This window comes from Urocitellus parryii, chromosome 5 (assembly GCF_045843805.1).
Source record: "Urocitellus parryii isolate mUroPar1 chromosome 5, mUroPar1.hap1, whole genome shotgun sequence".
NCBI lineage: Eukaryota > Metazoa > Chordata > Mammalia > Rodentia > Sciuridae > Urocitellus > Urocitellus parryii.
Genome location: NC_135535.1, coordinates 6792335 through 6805807, shown reverse-complemented (window position 1 = coordinate 6805807; position 13473 = coordinate 6792335). Strand labels below are relative to the sequence as shown.

The 13473-nt window shown below is 39.3% G+C and overlaps 1 protein-coding gene across 1 annotated transcript in view; it reads right to left on the bottom strand.

Annotated features, from left to right (window-relative positions):
• Positions 1 to 13473, bottom strand: part of LOC144255135 (cytochrome P450 2D4-like) — an 87842-nt gene that overhangs the window by 59778 nt on the left and 14591 nt on the right. The gene's annotated exons all lie outside the window — the stretch shown is intronic.

The following is a 13473-nucleotide window of genomic DNA, read 5'->3' as shown; positions in this document are numbered from 1 at the left end:
TTATGATCCATTCCTAACCTTTTGAGGAATCTCCACACTGTTATCCATAGTGCTTGTACTAGGTTACAATCCCACTAACAGTGTATAAGTGTTTCTTTTCCTCCTCATCCTCTCCATCATTATTAATGTTTGTATTCTTTTTTAAATTTTATTTATTTATTCTAATTTGTTATACATGACTGCAGAATGCATTTCAATTCATAGTACACATGTAAAGCACAATTTTTCATGTCTCTGGTTTTACACAAAGTAGTCACACCATTCATATCTTCATACATGTCCTTAGGGTAATGATGTCCATCTAATTCCACCATCTTCCTCACCCCAATGCCTCCTCCCTCCCCTTTGCCCTATCTAAAGTTGCTCCATTCCCCAACACCACCAAATCCTCTTTATGGATCAGCATCCTCATATCAGAGAAAACATTCAGCTTTTGGTATTTTGGGATTGGCTTACTTAGCATGATATTCTCCAACTCCATCCATTGACCTGCAAATGCCATGATTTTATTCTCTTTTAATGCTGAGTAATATTCCATTGTGTATATATACCACCATTTTTTTATCCATTCATCTACTGAAGGGCATCTAGGTTAGTTCCACAATTTAGCTACTGTGAATTGTGCTGCTATAGACATGGATGTGGCTGTGTCCCTGTAGTAGGCTGTTTTTAAGTCCTTTGGATATAAACTGAGGAGTGGGATAGTTGGGTCAAATGGTGGTTCCATTCCCAGTTTTCCAAGGAATCTCCATACTGCTTTCCATATTGGGTTCACCAATGTGCAGTCCCACCAGCAATGTATGAGTGTGTCTTTCTCCCCACATCCTCGACAACATTTATTGTTGTTTGTATTCTTAATAGCTGCCATTCCAAATGAAGTGAGATGAAATCTTAGTTTTGATTTGCATTTCTCTAATTGCTAGAGATGTTGAACATTTTTTCATATATTTGTTGTTTGATTGCATATCATCTTCTGAGAAGTGTCACTTAAGTTCCTTGGCCCATTTATTCTTTGGGTTATTTGCTTTTTTGGTGTTAAGATGTTTGAGTTCTTTATATGTCCTAGAGATCAGTGCTCTATCTGATGTGCATGTGGTGAAAATTTGCTCCCATTCTGTTGACTCTCTATATATCTCACTGATTGTTTCTCTTGCTAAGGAGAAGCTTTTTTACTTTAAGTCCATCCCATTTATTGATTCTTGATTTTATTTCTTGCACTATAGGAGTCTTATTAAGGAGGTCAGGACCTAATCCAACATGATGAAGATTTGGGCCTACTTTTTCTTCTATTAGTCCCAGGCTCTCTGGTTTAATTCCAAGGCCTTGATCCACTTTAAGTTTTGTGCATGATGAGAGATAAGGGCTTAATTTCATTTTATTGCATATGAAGTTCTAGTTTTCCCAGCACCATTTGTTGAAGAGACTGTCTTTTCTGCAATGTATGTTTTTGGTGCCTTTGTCTGATATGAGATAACCATATTTATGTGGGTTTGTCTCTGTGTCCTCTATTCTTTACTATTGGTCAACAAGTCTATTTTGGTGCCAATACCATGCTGTTTTTATTACTATTGCTCTGTAGTATAGTTTAAGGTCTGGTGTAGAATGCCACCTGCTTCACTCTTCTTGCTAAGGATTGCTTTAGCTGTTCTGGGTCTCTTATTTTTCCAGATGAATTTCATGACTGCTTTTTCTATTTCTATGAGGAATGTCATTGGGATTTTGATTGAAATTGCATTAAATCTGTATAGTAGATATAGATATATAGATATATAATGGCTTTGGGTAGCATAGCCATTTTGACAATATTAATTCTGCCTATCCAAGAACAAGGAGATCTTTCCATCTTCTAAGTTCTTCTTTATTTCTTTAGCATTCTATAGTTTTCATTACAGAGTTTTTACCTCTTTTGTTGATTCCCAAGTATTTTTATTTTTCTGTGGCATTATAAATGGGGTAGTTTTCCTAGTTTCTCTTTCAGAGGATTTGTCACTGATGTACAGAAATGCCTTTGATTTATGGGTGTTGATTTTATATCCTGCTACTTTACAAAATTAATTTTTTAGTTCTAGAAGTTTCCTAGTGCAATTTTTTGGATCTTCTAGGTATAGAATCATATTGTTGGCAAATAGTGATAAACAGAGTTCTTTTTTTCCCTATCCATATCCATTTAATTTATTTTGTTTGTCTAATTGCTCTGACTAGAGTTTCAAAAACTATGTTAAATAGAAGTGGTGAAAGAGGGCATCCCTGTCTGGTTCCAGTTTTTAGAGGGAATGCTTTCAACTTTTCTCCATTTAGAATGATGTTGGCCTGAGGCTTAGCATAGATAGCTTTTACAAGGTGGAGATATTTTCCTGTTATCCCTAGTTTTTCTAGTGTTTTGAACATGAAGGGGTGCTGTATTTTGTAGAATGCTTTTTCTGCATCTATTGAGATGATCTATGATTCTTATGTTTAAGTCTATTGATGTGATGAATGATATTTATTGATTTCCGCATGTTGAACCAACCTTGCATTCCAAGATGAACCCCATTTGATGGTGGTGCACTATCTTTTTGATATGTTTTTGTATTTGATTTGCCAGGATTGTATTGAGAATTTTTGCTTCTATGTTCATTAGAGATATTTGGCCTGAAGTTTTCTTTCCTTGATGTGTCTTTGTCTGGCTTTGAAATAAGGGTGATATTCACCTCAGAGAATAAGTTTGGAAGAGTTCTCTCTTTCTCTTTTTCTTTTTTTTAAGAGAGAGAGAGAGAGAGAGAGAGAGAGAGAGAATTTTTTTAATATTTATTTTTTAGTTATTGGCAGACACAACATCTTTGTATGTGGTGCCGAGGATCGAACCCGGGCTGCACACATGCCAGGCGAGTGCACTACCACGTGAGCCACATCCCCAGCCCTGTTCTCTTTTTTTCTATTTCATGAAATAATTTGAGGAGTATTGGTATTAGTTCTTCTTCAAAGGTCTTATAGAATTCAGCTATGTACTCAACTTGTTCTGGGCTTTTCTTGGTTGGTAGCTTCTGATGATGTCTTCTATTTCATTGCTTGAAATTGATCTGTTTGACTTGTGTATATCATCCTGATTCAGTTTGGGAAAATCATGTGACTCTAGAAATTTGTTGATGCCTTGGTATTTTCTATTTTGTTGGAGTACAAATTTTCAAAATAATTTCTAATTATCTTCTGTATTTCTGTTGTATCCATCATGATATTTCCCTTTTCATCACAAATGTTAGGAATTTGAGTTTTCTCTTTCCTTCTCTTCATTAGCATGGCTAAGGTTTTTTTCAATTTTATTTATTTATTGAAAGAACCAACTTTTTGTTTTGTCAATTTTTTCAATTGTGTCTTTTGTTTCAATTTCATTGATTTTAGCTCTGATTTTAATTATTTCCTGTCCTCTACTGCTTTGGGTGTTGATTTGTTCTTCTTTTTCTAGGGCTTTGAGATGTAATGTTAGGTGCTTTATTTGTTGACTTTTCCTTCTTTTAAAGAATGGACTTCATAAAATGAACTTTCCTCTTAATACTGCCTTCATAGTGTCCCAGAGATTTCAATATGTTGTACGAGTGTTCTCATTTAACTCTAAGAATTTTTAATCTCTTTGATGTCTTTTGCAATCCATTGTTCATTCAATAACATATTAATTAGTCTCCAGGTGTTGGAGTAGCTTCTACTTTTTATTTTATCATTGATTTCTAATTTCATTCCATTATGATCTGATAGAATGCAGGGTAGTATTTCTATTTTTTTATTTGTTTAGAGTTTCTTTGTGGCATAATATATGGCCTATTTTAGAAAAGGATCCATGTGCTGCTGAGAAGAAAATGTATTCACTCATTGATGGAAGAAATATTCTATATAAGTCTGTTAAGTCTAAGTTATTGATTGCATTATTGAGTTCTATAGTTTATTTGTTTAGCTTTTGTTTGGAAGATGTATCCAGTGATGAAAGAGGTGTGTTAAAGTCACCCTGAATTATTGTGCTGTGGTCTATTTGACTTTTGAACTTAAGAAGAGTTTTTTTGATGAATGTAGATGCTCCATTGGGGCATATATATTTATAATTGTTAGGCCTTGTTGATATCTGTTTCCTTTGAGCAGTATGTAGTGTCCTTCTTTATCCCTTTTGATTAATTTTGGCTTGAAGTGTACTTTATTTGATATGAGAATGGAAACCCCTGCTTGTTTCCACAGTCATGTGAGTGGCATGTTTTTTCCCAACCTTTCACCTTCAGTTTGTGGATGTCTTTTCCTATGAGATGAGTCTCTTGAAGGCAGCACATTGTTGGGTCTTTTTTATTTTAAATCCAATCTGCCAGTGTATGACTTTTGATAGGTGAATTTAGGCCAGTAACATTCAGGATTATTATTAAGACATGATTTACATTCCTGGTCATCTTTGTTTATTTTTGGTATTTAAATTGAGTTGGTTTCTCCTTTGACTAGTATTTCCTTTAGTGATACCTCCCTTTGCTGATTTTCATTGTTGTTTTTTGTTTCCTCCTCATGGAATATTTTGCTGAGGATGTTCTGTAGTGCAGGCTTCCTAGTGTTAAATTCTTTTAACTTTAGTTTATCATGGGAAGTGTTTATTTCATCATCAAATCTAAAGCTTAATTTTGCTGGATATAAGATTCTTGGTAGGCCTCCATTTTCTTTCAGAGCTTGGTATATGTTGTTCCAGGGTCATCTAGCTTTTATGGTCTGGGTTGAGAAATCTTCAGATATCCTAATTGGCTTCTCCCTACATGTATTCTGATTCCTTTCTCTTGTGGCTTTTAAAATTCTCTCTTCATTCTGTAGGCTAAGCATTTTCATTATAAGGTGCCTTGGTGTGGATCTGTTGTGATTTTGTATATTTGGTGTCCTGTAAGCCTCTTATATTTGATTTTCCAATTAATTCTTCATGTTTGGAAATTTTTCTGATGTTATTTCATTGAAGAGATGGTTCATTTCTTTGGTTTGGAACTCTGTGCTTTCCTCTATTCCAATAATTCTTAAATTTGGTCTTTCTATGTTATCCCATAATTCTTGAAATGTTTTGCTCATGGTTTCCTACCATTTTCACTGTGTGGTCAAGATTCTTTTCAAGATTATACATTTTGTCTTCATTGTCTGAGGTTCTGTCATTAACTCTGAACTATGTATCACAACCCATCTTTTTCCTAAAACCTACTATTTTGATGGAATAGAAGAAAACACCTGGACTTATTAGAAGGCCAGGGCCCACTGATTTACCAACACAGACGGGCTGCCCTCATTTTAGTTCCCCTCCTGGCTGGCTTGGGACTAGCTGGATCTACTGTTTTAGGAACTGCAGCTCTTATTCAGGCTCTGAAAATTTTAAATCCCTCAGCCACCAAATAGATGTAGACTTAGGAGAACTAGAAAGGTCAATTTCCAAACTAGAAGCTTCACTAGATTCTCTGGCAGAAATGGTCTTACAAAATAGATGGGGCCTAGATCTTCTCTTTTTAAAATCAGGAGGACTTTGTATGGCCCTAGGGGAAACTTGTTTCTATACAAACCATTCTGGGATAATAAAAGACAGTTTGGCACTAGTGAGAAACAGGTTTTTTTTTTTTTTTTTTTAAAAAGGGAAAAAATACACGAGAAGTCTCAGGTAACTGGTTCCAAAACCTATTCTCATGGTCCCCTTGGTTGACTACCATCATCTCAGCCATAGCTTTGCCCTTAGTTCTTCTCCTGATTGTGATAACTGTAGGACTCTGCCTCTTTAAAAAACTCTCCAAAATCATATACACAAGAGTGTAGGTGAGGTCCGATTATGGTCTTGTGAGCCCAGGATGGTCCCTTAGAAAAAAGGGAAGAAACTAAGACCTAAGGATGTGCAAGATTGACATCAAGCCTACAAAAACCAGTGGGGAATGTGATAGTCAAGCCAAAGTGACTCCGTTTTGTAAAACAACTGTGCCAAATAGAAAGGTCATGGCTGGGGAAAGTTGTTCTTTTCCTTTTACTATAGAAACCCTTAAGAACACGGAACTACCTAATGGGGCACTGTTTCTGTAACTAGGGTAACGGGGCTGTGTTTCTGTAACTGGGGTGACTGGGCTAATTATGATTGGCTAAGCGTCCCACCACCTGACTGCCCTCTCCCACTTCTGTAACTTGGCTTGCTTGCATTGGCTGGACCCCCAAATGTCCTTTCTGTGGTTTTCAGGCTTATAAGGAGTGCCCTTGCAATTGTTCGGGGCTGATCAGGGGAATAGTTTTATGTTCTGGTCAGTTGCCACTAGTGTGCTTCAGTAGAGGCTTGATTCAATTAAATGTGAGTGGTCTGGAAGTCAGTTTATGAAACCCCAGGATGATGCTTTAACTATAACACTGCCACTGAGCTACAGCCCCAGCCCCGATATGCCATTCTTCTTACGGCTGAGTAATACTCCACTGTTTATCACATTTTCATTTGTCAAGAGCCATCCGTGGACTATATGTGGACCAAATCAGCATGGAAGCCCACTGAATAGAAAATCTGCTATTTGGGAACTTCCAGTGGCAATCCCACTGATCAGATCACCCAGATAAGCTTGAGTCCTACTCAGCTCTGCCAGGTCCCTCACAGCGCCAGAGATGGGGTGACCTGCTGCAGCCACACAGCCCCTCTGAGATGGGTGTAGCCTGCCAAGATGCCAGTCAACCTGTTGACTGCAAGGCCTCATGAAGCAGGACTCCACCCCGAAACTTCATCCCTGCCTCTGATGTGCCCCTTCAGTAAAACCACAGAACCATTTTCTAATTGTTCAGCTCCAGCTCCTGTGCGGGCTGGACCTAGCAAGTGCTCTGCATTTAAAACTATTTTTCTGACTTTGTCTTTTATTTCTTTACTAATTATTCCAGACTCTATTTTCTCAGGTGGCATATACCCTCTTGGGCAGGAAAATGTACCCTGGCAAGTCACTGACAGCCTCACGGTAACTCATTGCCTACCCACCGACAGCCATCTAGGTTGATCCTGTCCTGTGGACGTGCAGTAATAAACCCGAGCAGGCAGGAATCTCTGCAACATGCTGATGGGCCACACTGGAGGCCCACTGTTAGTTTTCTGAGGACCCACCACACTGTTCTCCATAATGGCTCTACTGACTTAGGTTGCCACCAATAGTGTGAGAGACTCCCCCTTTCTCCACATCCTTGCCAGTATTGCTTTTGTGTTTTGGATACCAGACATTTCGACGGGTTGAGATCATATGTCACTTTGGTATTGATTTCCTTCAAAGCCATAGTTTTTGAGCATTTTTCCATAAATTAATGAACCATTTGGATTTTTTTAGGGCTATCATATCATTTGCCCATTTTAAAAAAAATATTTATTTTTTTAGTTGTATATGGACACAATACCTTTATTTTATTTATTTTTATGTGGTGCTGAGGCTCAAACCCAGTGCCTTGCGAGTGCTCTACCACCGAATGGTAGAGTGCTCTACCACTGAGCCACACCCCAGCCATCATTCACCCATTTTTAATCAGATTTTTCATTCCTATTCTGGATTTCTGGATATCAATCTTTTGTCGGATGAGTAGGTTGTAAGGTTTTTCTTTCTTTCTCATTTTGTAGGTTGCGTCTTCCCTCTGTTGAGGGCTTCCTTGGATGTGCAGAAGCTTCTCAGTTTGATACAATCCCATTGTTATATTCTCACCTTCTGATCTCTAGGTGCCAATGCATGTCCCCCTAGGCCCAGAGAGCAAACAGGTGACAGCCACAGTGGGATACAGGAGACCTGGCCCCCACCTCTTTCTCTACCTGCACCTCTGGCCCCCTGGGCCAGGTGCAGGTGGTGGGCATTCAGGCCACTGTAGGCAAAGCATGGGGCCAACCAGTGGAGTGCCCAGGTGCCACCATCCACTGCAGATGGTGCAGGCAGACCATGCTTGGTGCTGCCACACTTGTGGCCAGGCCCCATCCTGCAAACCCCACACTGAGCACCGCAGGGCCTCCTCCCAGTCTCACACAGGCCAGCGAAATTTGAGGTTCCATGAGGGCCCAAGGGGTATTAGAAAAATAAAGACTCACACATGTGGAGATTTTGAAGATAAAGCTGGGTCAGGAAGAGAAGCAGATCTAGAGTTAAGCCAGCAAGCTTTATTTATGTATGTCTCCTTAGGTTAAAGACTATGCAAGCATTATTCTTTGTATGCCGGAAAGTTAAAGAACTAGAGACATGTATGTAGCTGTTCTGTTGAGAGCCATAGCCGAAGGGGCCCCAGCAAACTTCCAGCTGCCAGCAAACTTCTAGCTGCCGGCTGATGATTGGCTCACAGCGGCCCCAGCAACATCTAGCTGATTGGCTTCTCTGTGGTGATGCTCATTGGAGATGCTCATTTAGCTGTTTCCCTGCCCTTTCAGACTGCCAGCTGATGATTGGCTCACAGCGGCCCCAGCAACATCTAGCTGATTGGCTCCTCTGCGGTGATGCTCATTGGGCTGTTTCCCTGCCCTTTCAAACCACGGAGCTGCTCACTGGGGGACTTCTTTGGCTCTGCCCACGCGACCCAGCCAATCAGCCTCCAGAGCAGGAGGATTGTGGGAGGTGGAGAGGCTGGTGTTGGGGTGAGAGTCTTGTGGGAAGCCAGTGGTGGCAGTGTGGCTCTGAGGGTTTTTTCCTGAGGAGCTGTTTTGTTTGGCGTTTGTAGTTCTAAAAATAAAGTTAGTTTCTTTTGATAAGTGGCTCCTGAATTGTGCCCAGCCAGACTGCGGCATTTGGTGGCTCGCATGGGGAGGGTAAGTAAACTGCTCGCCCTGAGGGTAGCCATTGTAAGATTCTTCTTTTGTTTTGCTTCATTTTTGTTTTAAGTTGCCTGTCCCTGGAGATGAGTGAGATGGAAGAGAAACCGCTTACATCTGAAGAAAAACTATTTGCGTCTGAGAAACAGATAGGGAGAAAGGACGGATGGACATTTCAGGAGGATAGAAAGGCGGATATAATGATTTTGTGTGGTTCCATTTTTATTTCATTCTGTCTCGGTTTTGTTTGGCGTCATCTTGTTGGGTTGTATTATAGTAGAAATATGGGATCAGAAATTAGTAAAAAACCAAAAGAGTGTTAAGTAAATTGTTAGAGGAAGGAGGCATCCCAGTAAAATTAAGAGCAGTCAGGGCATACGTTGATACAATACAAAAATGTAGCCCATGGCTTTTTAAGGAGGAGTTGTTAAATATATCACAGTGGGACCATCATGGTGAAGATTTAAAAAGAATAGAAAAGAAAAGCCCAGGGACTCTGCCAGTTGGCACATTGACATTGTGGCATTGGTATCTGGTTTGCTTAGTCCAAAGCCTTCAGTTCAGACAATGGTAGAGGAAGGAAAAGACATATTGATTCAAGTAAAAGAGAAGGTCTCTCAAGTTAGTCAGACAGAGGAAAAGATTCAAGTAAAAGAGAAGGTCTCTCAAGTTAGTCAGACAGAGGAAAAGATTCAACTAAAAGAAAAGGTCTCTCAATTTAGTCAGTCAGAGGAAAAAATTCAAGTAAAAGAGAAGGTCTCTCGAGCTAGTCAGACAAAGGAAAAGTTTCAAGTAAAAGAGAAGGTCTCTCAAACTAGTCAGACAGATGAAGAAAGTGTAAAGCAGAAAAAGCCATCAGGGGAAAAGTTACAACAGGAGACTGCTACTAACACCTTTCTATCACCAGAGGGCATAAGTGTCCAATCAACAGCACCACCTCCATAGGCTGGGAGGCTCCCAACCCCCGCAGTTGATAGTCAGGATCCTGAGACAGGATCTCAAGTATTAACATGCCCTGTATTTGAGGTAGGAAGGCAGCGAATGAACCATGCTTTAAATTTCAAAACAATGAAGCAGCTAAAAGAGGCTGTAACAACCTATGGTCCTCAAGCACCCTTCACTGTAAGCTTGGTCGAATCCATTAACAACTTGAACATGATGCCAGCAGATTGGGCTAATATGTGTAAAGCTGTGCTAAATGGAGGACAATACCTGTTGTGGAAGGTTGCCAATGAGGAATTTTGCAAGGAAACGGGTAGGCGAAATGCAGCAGCTGGTTATCCTCAGAGAAATCTAGATATGTTGTTAGGAAAGGGACCTTATGAGGATCAGCAGCAACAAATTGCATATGATCCTGGCGTATACTCACAAATTGCTGTAGAGGCGATTAGGGCATGGAAGACTTTACAAGGACATGGAGGTTTACAAGGTCAATTATCTAAGGTAACACAAGGAGCTAATGAACCTTACGCTGAATTTGTAGATAGGCTTATTCAAACAGCTACCAGAGTTTTTGGGAATACAGAACAAGCAATGCCATTAATAAAACAACTGGCTTATGACCAAGCGAATCGTTGGTGCAGAGATATCATTAGACCATGGAAACATGAAGATTTAAACACATATATTAAATTATGTAGAGACATTAATGAACAAGAGCAAGTCGTGGCAGCTGCAGTAAAATAGGCTTTAGATGCCAGAGACATTAATGAACAAGGGCAAATTGTGGCAGCTGCAGTACAACAGGCTTTAGATTCCAGGCCAAGAACATGCTACAATTGTGAACAAACAGTACATTTTAAAAGGAATTGCCCCATAGGAGGAGGGTTTAACAAAACTAGGTATCAAAGGAGTAGAATACCGGGTATTTGCCCACAATGCCGTAGAGGGAGACATTGGGCTAATGAATGCCATTCTCAAACCACCATAGAGGGTACTCCATTATCAAAAAATGAACAAGGACCAGGTGTTTATCCACGATATCGTGGAGAAAGGCATCAGGCTCCATTGCCAAAAAATGGACAGGGGGGGGCTGGGGATGTGGCTCAAGCGGTAGCGCGCCCGTCTAGCATGCGTGCGGCCCGGGTTCGATCCTCAGCAACACATACCAACAAAAATGTTGTGTAAGCCGAGAACTAAAAAATAAATATTAAAAAATTCTCTCTCTCTCTCTCTCTCTCTCTCTCTCTCTCTCTCTCTCTTCTCTCTCTCTCTCTCCTCTCTCACTCTCTCTTTAAAAAAAAAAAATGGACAGGGGGGCCCAATGCTCCGGGGCCCAAAACCACAAATATACAGAGCACTGGAGGAACCCAGCAACCCCATCAGGGTAGTGCCCAGGACACATTGTCCATCAGATCCCTCATCAGAAAAACCAGAGGGAGCAAAGGGTTGGACATCTGCGCCACCGCCAGATCAGTACTAACTCCAGAGATGGGAGTTCAAATCATTCCCACAGGGGTAAAAGGACCTTTTCCCAAAGGAACTGTAGGCTTATTATTGGGATGCAGCTCTTCTACTCTAGAAGGACTTATGATAAGTCCTGGGGTAATTGATCCTGATTATGAAGGTGAAATAAAAATTATAGCCAGATCTCCAAAGGGTATATCAGTAATTTCACCAGGAGACAGAATAGCACAGTTACTAATAATACCAAGCCTACATGATAAACTTTCCAGTCGTGCTGTAGAAAGAGGTTCCAAGGGATTAGGCTCCACAGGTGTAAATTGGGCTATGCTTTCTTTAAATTTAGATTCTCACCCCATGTTAAAACTAAATATTCAAGGACATGAATTTAATGGGCTACTGGATACAGGTGCAGACCTTAGCATCATCTCTCGTCAAGAATGGCCAAAACATTGGCCATTACAACAAGCCACTCAAATGCTTCAAGGCCTAGGAGTGGCGACTAATCCCCATAGAAGTGCAATGGTATTAGATTGGAAGGATCCTGAAGGATCTGAAGGAACTATACGGCCATATGTATTGGATCATCTTCCCGTAAATTTATGGGGATGAGTTGTCCTAGATCAATTAGGTTTGACATTAACAAATAACATCAATCAAAATGCACACACTATTATGGCTAGACAAGGTTTTAGGAAAGGAAAAAGATTAGAAAAACAAGAACAAGGTATAGCAGCACCAATACAAATAGATCAAGGAACAGACAGACATGGGTTGGATTTTCAGAAAGGGCCACTGAGACAATAAAAATTACTTGGAAATCAGAAAGACCAGTATGGGTTCCTCAGTGGCCCCTGACTAAAGAAAAGATACAAGCAGCCCATGATCTGGTCAAACAACAATTAGCGGAAGGACATATACAACCTTCTGTATCTCCCCATAATACTCCCATTTTTGTCATCAAAAAGAAATCTGGTAAATGGAGATTATTGCAAGATTTAAGAGCCATTAATAATGAGATGGTTATTATGGAACCTGCTCAATCGGGGATTCCTCAATTGTCTGCTTTGCCAAAAACTTGGTATGTTTTAGTTATAGATATTAAAGATTATTTTTTTTCAATTCCAATTCATCCTGAGGATAGTCCACATTTTGCATTTACTACCTCTGCACTGAATCATGAAGGTCCTGATCAGAGATATGAATGGAAAGTACTCCCTCAAGGGATGGCTAACAACCCAACTATGTGTCAAATTTATGTTAACAAAGTAATCCAGCTACTTAGAAATCAAAATCCTGAACTACAAATATTTCACTATATGGATGATGTATTAGCACACAAAGCTAAAAACACATTGCTAGAATGTTATGCCACACTTACAAACTTATTTAAAAATTATAATCTAGAGATAGCAATAGATAAAGTACAATTAAATTTTCCAATTAATTATTTAGGAGTTCTATTATCCTCAACCATGGTCCATCCACCAAAAATTCAAATATGAGTAGATCAACTCAAATCACTTAACGACTTTCAAAAATTATTAGGAGACATAAATTGGATAAGGCCTTATCTAGGTATACCAACAGGAGAGTTGGGACCTTTATTTGATATCCTAAAAGGTCCATCAGATCCAAATTCACCCCACATGTTAACGCCTGAAGCAAGAAAGGCATTAAAAATCATTGAAACATATATGGAAAATATGCATTTGGATAGAATTGATATAAGTTTGCCTTTATTATTTATTGTACTACCAACAAAAAATATTCCTACAGGAGCATTTTGGCAAGAAGGTCCATTATTATGGATACATTTATCTTATCCTCCTAACACTATTCTTACTAGGTATCCTGAGGCTGTAGGACAATTAATACTCAAAGGAATAAAAGCAGCAAAGGGAGTGTTTGGAATTTCTCCTAATAAAATTATTACTCCATATACTATGAATCAAATTGATGAATTAGCTAATGAGTTAAATACTTGGGCAATAATCATGTGCAAATCTAATGTTTCATTTGATAACCACTTACCATCTAATCCTTTATTGTGTTTTTGGTCATTGCATCCTGTAATTTTTCCAAAAATGACAAGAAAAACACCTATCATGAATGCTCCAAATATATTCACAATGGGTCAAATAATGGTACAGCAGCAATAGTTACACCTGATCAGACTTTTACATTTTTAGTACCCAAACAATCAGCTCAAAAGGTAGAGCTTAATGCAGTATTACAAGCTTTTGTGATGTTTAAAGATTCTGTATTTAATTTATTTTCCGATAGTCAGTATATAGTTAATGCTATAGTATCCCTTG